The sequence below is a fragment of the Loxodonta africana genome, chromosome 18 (assembly GCF_030014295.1).
Source record: "Loxodonta africana isolate mLoxAfr1 chromosome 18, mLoxAfr1.hap2, whole genome shotgun sequence".
Taxonomy (NCBI): Eukaryota; Metazoa; Chordata; class Mammalia; order Proboscidea; family Elephantidae; genus Loxodonta; species Loxodonta africana.
The window spans coordinates 40,894,202-40,902,218 of record NC_087359.1 but is presented as its reverse complement, the minus strand read 5'-3'; the positions used below and the strand labels follow the sequence as shown (position 1 = coordinate 40,902,218).

Below are 8,017 nucleotides of genomic sequence, written 5' to 3'. Positions count from 1 at the left end.
GGATTGGAGACAGAGGGGTTCGCCAGGATTGATGGAAAGATCTCTCTAAGGAGGTGGCATTCTGGTTAAGAGCTGAAGGATGGGAAAGAGATCTCTGACAAGATCTGAGGGAAGAGTATTCTGAGGAGGCAGAGCAAGTATAAATAAACTAAGTCAGGAGAGAACATGGCATGTTTGAGGGTCAGAAAGAAAGTCAGTATGAATGAGTATGGAGAGAGAAAAAGCAAATGAAGCTAGGGAGGTAAGCTGGGACCAGATCTTTTAGGATCTTATATAGGACAAGGAACAGAACTTGAGTGTGGTTTTTTTTTCCTCCCTAAATGAAATGTTGGTATTGTTATTTTTGGCTACCATCGAGACAGTCCCCAACTTAGAGCTACCCCATGTATAATGGAATAAAACACTGCAGATCCATAGGGTTTTCACTGGCTGATTTTAGAAGTCGGTCACTAGGCCTTTCTTTCCAGTACATCTTAGTCTGGAAGCTTTGCTAAAAACCTGTTCAGCATCGTAGCAACATGCAAGCCACCAGTGAGAGATGGGTGGTGGCTGCACAAGAGGTGCATTAGCCAGGAATTGAACCTGGCTGTCCCGCATGGGAGGCAAAAATTCTACCATTGAACCACCAATGCCTCATTCCTAAATAAAATGGAAACCATTAAAGTATTTTAAGCAGAAATATAGCAGATGATGAGGGGAGAAAGGAAGACCAAAAAAAAAAAAAAATCCTTTAAGACCAGTTAGGAATTTGTTACAGGAGTCCAGGAGAGAAATAACAATGATTTGTACTGGGTAGGAGCAGTGGAGATGGAAAAATGTGAAAACAGTCCACAGAGTGTATTAATGGATTACATCAGGGGGCATGTAAAAAGAGAGCTGAGGTTTTTGGCCTGAGCAATGGGGTGGATCTGAGCACTGTTTCCTAAGATGAAGAGGGTTGAGTGGGAGATTGAATTGGGGGAAATCAACAAGAGTTGTGTTTTAACCACAGTTTGGTTGACGTGACAATTGGACATCCAAGGTGAAATATTGAGGTAGAGTCATATGCTCATGGGATAGGCTTGTGATGATACATAAACACATGGAGGATGAGATCATAAGGGAGAGAATACAGGTAGAAAGAAAGGCCACCAAGGACAGAACTCAGGGTATTGAGAGCCCGGTGGAGAGAGGAATCTTCAAAGGAGACTGAGGAGATGGGGAGTGGGAGAAAGAACAGAACCAGGTAAAGGGGTCACACAGAGGCGTGGAGGGAGTGGTTAGCCCTGCCAGATGCAGCTGAGAGGTCTAATAAAGTTTCCTCTGAGAACTGACCATTGGCTTGGGCCACATATGGTCACTGGTGAACTTGTTAAAAGGAGTTTCCATGGAGAGATGAAGGTGACTGCCCAACTGAACAGCAATAAGAAGACTATGGTAGGTGAGACATTGTAGACGATGTGTACAGACAATTCTGTTTTTCTGTGAAGACAAGTAGAGAAATGGGGTAGTAGCTGGAGAAGTGGAGTCAAAGAAGAGTGTGGGTATTTATTTGTTTTAAAGATGGGTGATATTATGATATGTTGGCGTCCTGGTGGACATAACCCCACAGAAAGAGAGAAATCGATTATGTAGAGAAAAGGAGATAATTGCTGGAGCAAAGTCCATGAGGGGACAAGAGAGGACAGGATCCAGAGTTCAAGTAGTGGTATCGGCTTTAAATAAGGTCAAGAACACTTCCCCAATAAAATTGACAAGTTCTTTCCTAAAGCTTAATTTGAAGAAGGGAGTTGTAGACAATAAACAAAGATCCAAGGATATAAACAGGAAATTTTCCAAAAGTAATAAGTGTTATGAAAAAATAAAACAGAGATATGACAAGAGTGACTGAACCATAAAAGAGCTACTTCAAGCCATAAAGGCCTCCATCATCACAACCCAGCAACCTTACGCCAGCTCATGGGACTCTACCACTACATAAGCTGTCCACACAAGCCATGGTAGCAAACCACTTGAGAAACCAATATTCATCAAGCACCTTTTACCTTCTAGGTGCTTTATAAGTATTCTCTCATTAAATTCTAGTTTAGTTCTCACAAGAACCCCATGAGGTAAATATTAGCCTCATTTTACAGATGACAAAAATGAGGCTTTAAAAAACTCATAAGTACTTAATAATAAAAGAAAACTCAATTAAAAAGTGGGCAAAAGACTTGACTAGGCATTTCTCCAAAAAAGAAGATATAAAAGTGATCAATAAACACACAAAAAGATGGTCAACTATATTAGTCATTAGGGAAATCCAAATAAAAACCACAATGAGACACCACTTTACACTTACTAGGATGGCTATTATCAGGAATACAGAATATAACAAGTATTGGCCAGGATGTGGAGAAACTGGAACAACCATCCATTGCTGGTAGAAATGTAAAATGGTGCAGGCATTATGGTTCCTCAAAAAGTTAAACATAGAATTACCGTATGACTCAGCAATTCCACTCCTAGGTATGTAGCCCAAAAATTTGAAGGCAGGGACCCAAACAGATACTTGTATACCAATGTTTACTGCAATTTTATTCACAACAGCCAAAAGGTAGAAACAACGAACAGGTCTATCAACAGATGAATGAATAAACAAAATGTGGTATATATGCATACTATGGAAAATTATTCAATCATACAGATAAATAAAGTCCTGATACATGCTACAACATGGGTGAACCTTGAAAACATTACGCTACGTGAAATAAGTCAATCACAAAAGGACAAATGTTACATGATTCCACTTAGGTGAAATATCTAGAACAGGCAAATAAATAGATACAGAAAGCAGGTAAGGAGTCATTAGAGTCTGGGTGCGCAGTTATTGGTTAATGGGCACTGAGTTTCTGTTTGGGGTGATGAAAACCTTTTGGAAATGATAGCGGTGGTAGTTGTACAACATGGTGACTGTAACTAATGTCACTGAATTGTATCCTTAAAAATAGTTAAGATGGCAAAATTTTAAATAAAATTTAAAAGAGAGAGATGAAACACAAGCAATGACCCATGGGATGTTAACAGCTTAGGAAAAAGGCTAATTTCAAGCCCCCCAAACTATTTTCCTTTGTTTTATTTTTCAGCCTTTGCATGTTTTATGGTTAAGAGTTATTACAGATTTACTAAATTTCAATGCATTAAAATGTTGTAAGAAATGTTTAAGTACCTTCCCTAGATTCTCCCAACCAGTGAGTGTCAGAGCTGGTATCTGATCTCAGGTCTGCCTGAGTCCAGGCATTAGACACCTTCCAAAATCTCACATTGTGTGTATATGTATATATACATATAGACAGTCCCATATGTATATGTACGTATAGATATAGATTTGGATAGAGACAGAGATAGAGACGGAGACAGAGACAGAGACAGAGATAGAGATAGTGGTGGCTTACATGTTGCTATGATGCTGGAAACAATGCCACCAGTATTTCAAATACCAATAGGGTCACCCATGGTGGACAGGTTTCAGTGGAGCTTCCAGACTAAGACTAGGAAGAAAGGCCTAGTGATCTATGTCCAAAAATTAGTCAATGAAAAACTTATGAATCACAAGAGAATATTGTCCAATAAATATAGTGCTGGAAGATGAGCCCCCTAGGTTGGAAGGCATTGCACAATAGCCGCTAAAATGGACTCAAACATAACAGTGATCATGAAGACGGCACAGGACTTGGCAACGTTTCATTCTGTTATATATAAGATCACCCAGAGTCGGAGTTGACTCAGTGGCAACTGACAGAGAGGTGTGGGAGGTGAATGGAACCTTCTGCCATTCTTCCCAGTATAGAATTCCCTTTCCATTTTCCCTCTGCTGAATCAAGCCTCTCACTGCCTTTCAGATACTAAATTAAAAATTCACTCTCTAGGAAATCTTTCCTGCCTTCCCTTTCCTATCCAATCCCTCAGTACACATTCTCTGCACCACCTGGTAAAGCAGGAAAGTCATTGTGATTAAAAACGAAATATGAAATGTACCAAGTAGGTGCTCATTATTTATTATTATTACTCTGGCCTTTATTATTATTACCGTTATTAGTGTGGCATCGACTGCTAAAGGCTTCTTCAGATGTGGTTTTATTTGTCCTGCCTCCCTTTCACACTAAGATACATGGACCACAACAAAAAAGAAAAACAATGCAGATAACACTCATTTGTTCACAAGGAACCAAATCCTTGCTATTGCCTGTGATCTTGTAAAGCTCATTCATAATGCAAAGGTACAACCGATTCCACCCACATCACAGCTTTCCGTTTTCCCTAGCTCACTGCTCGGAGTCACACCTTATAAATTGCCTTTTACGTTATCTCTCTATTCCAGCAAACCCTTCCCCTAATCCTTTTACCTGCCCAGAGCCCCAGAGTGCTGCTGGCAGTGACCCACCCCAGCAACTAGATGGACTGCTCTTTGTAAAGCTATCGATCCCTATAAACTACTTTATTAGTGGTCATTATTATTCTGTTTCTAATCACCAATTTAATTAAAGTTTTATCATCTACATTAAAGAGGGTATATGACTTTTAATAGGCTGAGTGGTTTTCCCTCAGCCATGAAGCATTCCCATGAAATCAGCCAACAGGCTCTTTCTTTCAAGGACTTTCTGAAGCTCTTCCTCCTTCAGGTTACTGGTGTGTGTGTTTATGAATGAGAATGGGGGCACATGGGCAGAGCTTCCTCCTAAGCAGCTTCCTTGTCTCCCCAACTTGTGAATCCCCAGACAGGAAATGCCAAACTCAGTGGTCAAGTCATTGGAACTCTCTAGTGGCAGTATTGAAGTACTAATTGAACGGTCTATAAATTCAAAGAGGGTATTGATGAGACTCCAAAATTTCCTTCAAGCCTGTGTTTCTTGTAATACCCACTTTAGCTAAAACTTTTCCCCTAATAGGAGTTATCCACTTGTTAAGGGACTAAGAGGATAAACAGGCATTTCTTCTCTGAGTGAACTTGGATCCACGTAGAATCATTTGCTGACGCCTCTGCTCCGGTAGCCTTTCCACCCCCACCCGCTTCTTCCCTCACTAAACTGAGTTCTTTGATGGGAGGGACAAGTTTTAGTGGATTTTGTGTCTGCAACCCCAAACCCAGTGCCCAGAACACAATGGGTCTTCCGAGGGTCTAACTGTAGTGAGGTTGCAGACTCTGTCCCGGCTGACCCTGCAATAGAGTGAAATGGAATCAGGTCCAGCCCTGCAACCACCTCTTTCCTTTCTCTTTCTCCAGGAGTAAGAAGTGGGAGGGTAGTCTTTGTACCTCAGGGGCTGGGAGATAAAGCTTTTGCAGCTAACCAGACCTTTTCAAAATCTCCTCCTGGGGCTCCAGGAAGTCTGACATATCACAGTTTTTGATGTTGCTGTTAATTGCTGTCCAGTGGGCAAGCCCATGAACAACGAATGAAATATTGCCCAGTCCTGTACCATCATCGCAATTGTTGTCATACTTAAATCCATTGCTGCAGCCGCTGTGTATTTTGAGTGCTTTTCAACCTACATGCTTATCTTCAGGCAGTATGTTGGGCAATATTTTGTCGTGATCCAGAGGGTTTTCATTGGCTAATCTTCAGAAGCAGATCACCAGGCCTTTCTTCCTGTTTTATCTTAGTCTGGAAGCTCTACTGAAACCTGCCTACCATGGGTGGCCCCGATGGTATTTGAAATACAGTGTTGTATCTTCAAGCATCACAATACACAAGCCACCATAGTACGACAAACTGACAGACAGGTGGAGGCCTCGCCACAGTATCTACTGCTAATTGCATTCATCCTTTCATTCAGGAGACACTGAGTGCCTACTATGTGTCAAGAACTAGAATGGCAAAGATAAATACACACTATGTGCAAAGGGTGTGCTTTGAGGAGGCTGCACCCCCAACGCAGACAAACATTCAAGGGCCCACAAGACGCAGTGTTCCCTTCAGTTCTTACTGCACGGTCACCCTGGGTTCCATAGAACTAGAGAGAATGTTCCACTTTGTCACTGGGCCTGAGGCCTCTCTGCTTCCCAGCTTCCGTGAAATCCTAGTGAAAACCTGCTCTTTAGTTTGAACTGACAGCTCTTCTCATTCCGGAAGGCTCAGAACCGCACCCTGGGGCAAGCACCATACAACTTCTCCACAGGCTGGGACTTGCCTTGGGCTTGAATTTTAAGGGGAGGCCAAAAAAAGTCAGTAATCAAGACAAATAATATTTTAATTCAATATTTTTTTTAATCAAAATTAATGCAAAACGTCATGATGAATATCAACCTTTTAAATAAAGACAGGATCGGTATTATTGATTTTTCCTTGTGCCTTAGGCTTCAAGATGGCTTGGCGCAGATCTGTTACTGATCCTATCTTTGTTTAAAGTTTTGATATCTTGTTCATCATGATTTTTTACATTTTGAAATTTTTTAATATTATTTATCTTATCTACTGAGGTTTTGGATCCCCTTTAAATTTTGCACCTTAGTCCTACCTTAACCACTGGCCACTTGCTGTCAAGTCAATTCTGACTCAAGACGTGTGTGTGTCTGTGTCTGTGTCTGTGTGTCACAGTAGAACCGTGCTCCATAAGGTTTTCAATGGCTGGTTTTTCGGGACCAGGTCACCAAGCCTTTCTTCCGAGATGCCTCTGGGTGCACCCGAACCTCCAATCTTTCAGTTAAGTCTCACTTTAGTTCTGGCCCTGCTTCTCCATCTCATTCTCTCTCCTATCAGCAGCCAGCCTCCAAACCCTCTACCTCTCAGACCTTGTAGCAGCTCCTCTCAACAGGTAATTAGAGGCCCACCTGCTCCTCAGAGACAGTGTGGCCTGAATCATTCCAGGTTCACCCCTTTGGGAGCAGGGGAGTGGGGGCAGCTGTCTGCATATCCATGGCCAGCCATCTCTCCCGCTAGTCAGCGAGTGACCGAGGACAGGATCTGTGCTTTCTGTAACCCTCCTTTGCATCTGTATCCTTAGCACCTAACACAGCACCTGGAACAAGGCAGAGTCTCAAGCAGCGTTGTCAAACTGAATTTAATTCCTCTAAGAGTTCCTGTGAGAATATACAAATACATTCACTTTCACATTCTCTCTTTCATTTGTCCCATGTTAAGCTTCACAGCAGCTTTATAGTGTTTTTTTTTTTTTTTTAATCCAGGCTTCTTTGAGAGGTTAAGCGGCTCTTTAATCAAATGCTTTTCCCTTGCAACCTTTTCTTCACATCGTCTCTATCCAGCAGGTCGCAGACTCAGCTATAATTACCCCCTATTTTCAGCTTTGCCTTCTAAGCCTTCACAGTGGAGTTCATCCCCCACAGGTAATTTTCAGCTCTTCTGTGAACTCAAACCAATCCCCACCTGTAAAAATGGTGTGGTGGGGGGGTCTGACCTCCCCTAGCTTCACAACGGGCAAAGAGAATCACCGTCAGCATTCCCTAAAGCTTATTCTCATGAAGCAGAGGTCAGGCATAACTCTTCTCTCCGAGCTTTTTACCAATTCTGACATCCGCCGTCCCTCCCACAACACTCTACTTCTCTGCTGGGTTTAAGAATTCTTTGCAATGGCCACCCGGAACTCACAGACCACTCCCATGGTTATGGGGTTTATGAGGGAAGTAACAGGTTACAACCCAGGATCAGGAACGACTCAGGATACAGTTCTTCCATCAGGACAGCTCCTCAGCGGTGCTTGCAGGCAGGCCCCACTTTGGCCTTTGACCTTTTGGTCCCTCAGCCCCTCAGCCTGGTAAGGGCTATAAAGCTCTGCAAATAAGTGCCCAGGGCACTCCACTGCACCAGCGAGCCTTGGCTGGAAGGCACTCAGCTCTCTTGCTGGCCCCCTGGACTGTCTCACACCCATCTCCTGGTTCTACTGTCTTCCCTTCTCACCATCGTGTACCATCTCCAGTGTTTCAGCTCTCTTTCCTCTGTCTCCTGGGTCTAGGAGGTTCTCAGCACAGGTACCCTGGGTCCAAAGGACACACTCTGCTCTTATCTCTTCTTGGCGATGGGGAAGTCCCCTTTCCACCTCTGTG

At 42.8% G+C, this 8,017-nt stretch overlaps 1 non-coding gene across 1 annotated transcript; it reads right to left on the bottom strand.

Annotated features, from left to right (window-relative positions):
• Positions 1 to 561: 561 nt before the first annotated feature.
• On the bottom strand, positions 562 to 632 carry TRNAG-CCC (transfer RNA glycine (anticodon CCC)). Its single transcript has one exon. It is a non-coding gene; the product is annotated as a tRNA-Gly (tRNA).
• Between the last annotated feature and the right edge of the window lie 7,385 nt (positions 633 to 8,017).